The 3,551-nt window shown below is 42.3% G+C and overlaps 1 long non-coding RNA gene across 1 annotated transcript; it reads right to left on the bottom strand.

The window, feature by feature from the left end:
* Nucleotides 1-411: 411 nt before the first annotated feature.
* LOC142768425 (uncharacterized) lies at nt 412-2,463 on the bottom strand. The gene is made up of 3 exons (XR_012885279.1): nt 2,388-2,463; nt 1,785-1,829; nt 412-485 (listed from the first exon to the last, which is right to left on the bottom strand). It is a non-coding gene; the product is annotated as an uncharacterized LOC142768425 (long non-coding RNA).
* Between the last annotated feature and the right edge of the window lie 1,088 nt (nt 2,464-3,551).

Raw genomic sequence — 3,551 nt, 5'->3', positions numbered from 1 at the left:
GAAATTTGTTTTATTATTGCAGCACAGGTTTCAGATGTTCTTAGCTAAAAGCGATAGAAATGCAGATGGCGCTGTACTGCCGAGGGGTGGAATCTGATATTCTGCTATCGTTCGAACTTACTGGAAACAATTCAAGCTTACGTTTTCACTAAGCGGCATCTTCATCTTAGCGCTATTTGTTACTCCTTCGGTTCACAATTTCAATTGAGCATCGTATGCCTATTTCTTATGTTACACCTTGACACTCATGTTTAAGCCTCTATGCAAGCAGTATAATGTACAAGATTAATAACAATACCTGCGAGTGGACTGGTATATTCGACGCGTGAGGCATTGTACACTGATAGCATTGCAAAGGTGCACACCAGTGCATAAGCTTGTACTGCATGCGCAGCGGTGCGCACTGCAACAGTGTATAGGTGGGCGTATTTCTTACGTACTCGAGATATCTTTCTCTGATCCCCTGCGACTTCTTCTTGACGTATCTGTTGATGAAAGAATATGGTAATCCCCCTATCACGTGCGGTAAGATGCAGTTCCTGCGCACTACCTCTAATGAATAGAATGAAAGAAGCTGGACAATAGGCATAGCGTAAATCGATCACAAGTTTGCAGTCGAGTTTCTGTATTTTCTAGTGTATGGCTTCAATAAAACAAAAATCAATCATGGTGTAAAAATGGTTATCTCATTGGCGAAGATATCTGGCGAAGAATGAACGCTTGAAATACACGAAATAACGACTTTCATATCAGAACGTGTAAGACATAATAAGAGGTAATGTAAACCAGATATAACGCGCTATGTATGCCTCACTGCTTGATCAAGGTTGAAGTTTATTTCAGTGCGCTGTAACAGTTCTTAGTGAAAAAATAACACTATAAATTTAACCAAATGACGTGTTGCAATCACTGATCTTAGTTGCCAGTAAGATGACCACGCAGACGATCAGTTGTTTTAGCCATTACCTATTCTCCATTTCTAGTTAAATGACTGCTGGGACAAGTACTAAAAGTGGCCAGCAGCTCTTATTTGTCAAACTCTTCAGTAATTGTTATTCCAAGGATCACTATATTAGTGGCCCCACCACGCTAGTCTAAACTGGTAATGGTACTCGGCTGCTGACCCGCAGGTCGCGGGATCAAATCCCGACTGCGGCGGCTGCATCTTAAACAGAGGCGAAAATGCTGTAGGTCCGTGTGGCCAAATTTGGGTGAACGTTAAGGAACGCCAGGTAGTCGTAATTTCCCGAGCCCCCCACTACGGTGTCTTTCATATTCATATGGTGGTTTTTGGGACGTTAGAGCCCAAATATCAATCAAATCAATCACTATATAAGTGTACCGTGCCGTCTTTATAGGAAGGCATTTTGCGGGAAACAGCGGTGTTTTGCAATCAACTTAGTGGTGATATTGCTATCTCGTTTTTAATACACCGTTATGGGATTGACTTGTCTTGTTTTAACCTTCTGACTTGGGCTCATCGCTAGTGCCTTACTTAGGCATACGTATGTTTCAAAGACATTTGGCATGAGGCCTTTAAAATCCAGTTTTACGGTTCCACAGGTGTATGAAGGTAAGGTAGTCGATAAGAAACTGGACAATAGGCATAGTGCAAATCGATCATTAGTTTGCAGTTGAGTTTCTGTTTTTATAATGTATTGCTTCAATTAAAAATTAACCAGGGTGTAAAACTGCTTATGTCATTGGCGAAGATATGTCACTACTGGTCTGTATATTGTTAGCCCGCAAAAACAAGCGATATCCGAGCTTCCAGATTTTCTCACCTGAATCATCAAGCACTGGCTTCGGTTCTGTGGCCTCTATCATTTCTGAAACAAATAAAAAAGTGCCGCCATATCCACGAAGTGAATGATGATGAGTGGGCGAAGCTCCGGAGGTAAACCTGGTAAACCCTGAATCCTCCGTACATTTTGCCCACTTGATTTTATTACAACGCCCCCCTAGCGTACGTCACCGCACTAAATCGAACGATTGCGTTCCACCAATGACACGCGCCATATGCGACATCATTTCTAGTTTATAACATCTCGCATCTTATCATCAACTACAAGTATACCGTCGTCTAGTTTATAACATCTGGCATCTTTTCATAATCAGCTACTAGTACCGCTATCTAGTAAACACTGCGAGAACTAAACGAGAGGTGGCTACATACAGGGGACGGTACCGCCATCTAGTGAACACTGCAAGAATTAAACGAGAGGTGGCTACATACAGGGGACGCACAGCCCACGCCCTAAAGAGCTTCGCCCCTAAAAACGACGAACAAATTAAAAAAGGCAACGAGCATGCGCACTCGTTCATAGATTCTCCAATAGTGACATGGCTGCAATGTGACACTTCACTGGGAGCTTAAGCGCACTTACCCGGCGGATCGCTGGCCATCTCTCCACGAGCAGGAATGAAGGGCGAGACCAGGGAAAGGCTTGCGGTGGGCTGTCGGTAATAAACGAAGATGAGGTTACTCTTAATGCGTATATAACACTTATCTCACCTCAAAAGGGAACCCAATGTACAGCAAAACTGTTCTCAAAGCGATAGCATAGCACATACCTCACGAAGATGGCGGCTTGTGGCGAAAGAGCAAGACAGGTAGGTGGGACCGAATCGATACGGGCACCGTTGTGAAGAAGCGCGTGATCTCGCGATCAGCGTGGGTCACGGGTGGGCCGAATGATGATTACGAAGACGAAGGCGATGAGCTCAAAGATGTGTGCTTGAAATTGTAAGAGTTAGTTAATGTATCAGGTGTTATTTCTTTCTTTAACGTTTCTTTCTTTCAAATACTATTTTTGTTGATAATACGCATCTTTGATGTTATCAACGAAAAGCTACAGTATATGATTGATTGATATACGGGGTTTAACGTCCCGAAACCACCATATGATTATGAGAGACGCCGTAGTGGAGGGCCCCGGAAATTTAGACCACCTGGGGTTCTTTAACGTGCGCCCAAATAAGCTACAGTGTATCGTATTGCTTGATCCTCAGAGTTCGTGCGTGTCATATATTTGCGGAAATTAAAAGAAAGAAAAAACTAGGGGGGGGGGGGGCTGTATGGAAGCTTGCGACGAAAAAATTCCATAAACAAAGGGTGTCTGTTCTAATCAATGTTTCGACATGTGGACTTTTCTTTTCATCGAAATGTCGACTTGAAAACGTACCACGTGTTTATGGGTTTTTTTCATTAGCCACCCTACTAATAGTTATAACTCACGTAGTTAACTGTCATTAACTAAGAAGTTACCAGTGAGTGATTAAATTGTCTGAGAACACTATACATACAAAGTTCTCTTCATGTATCTTGTTGAAAAGAATGTTGGTGGAATGTCCTAGAGTTGGCAGACAACGAATATTTTCGTTTATGTACAACTTGAGATAAGCGCTTGGTTGAATTTCGAAATAAACAAGTTCGTGTGTATTTACATGTTGTATCGTTTGAGCCAGCATTTTTTTTTAAGTTTTGTTTTACCTGCTTTATTACAGTAAGGAGAAAACTGACGCGCATGCAAGCCTTCGATATTACGGTA

This window comes from Rhipicephalus microplus, chromosome 8, assembly GCF_043290135.1.
Source record: "Rhipicephalus microplus isolate Deutch F79 chromosome 8, USDA_Rmic, whole genome shotgun sequence".
NCBI lineage: Eukaryota > Metazoa > Arthropoda > Arachnida > Ixodida > Ixodidae > Rhipicephalus > Rhipicephalus microplus.
Note: the sequence above shows the minus strand (reverse complement) of the source record. Positions and strands in the feature narration are given on the sequence as shown.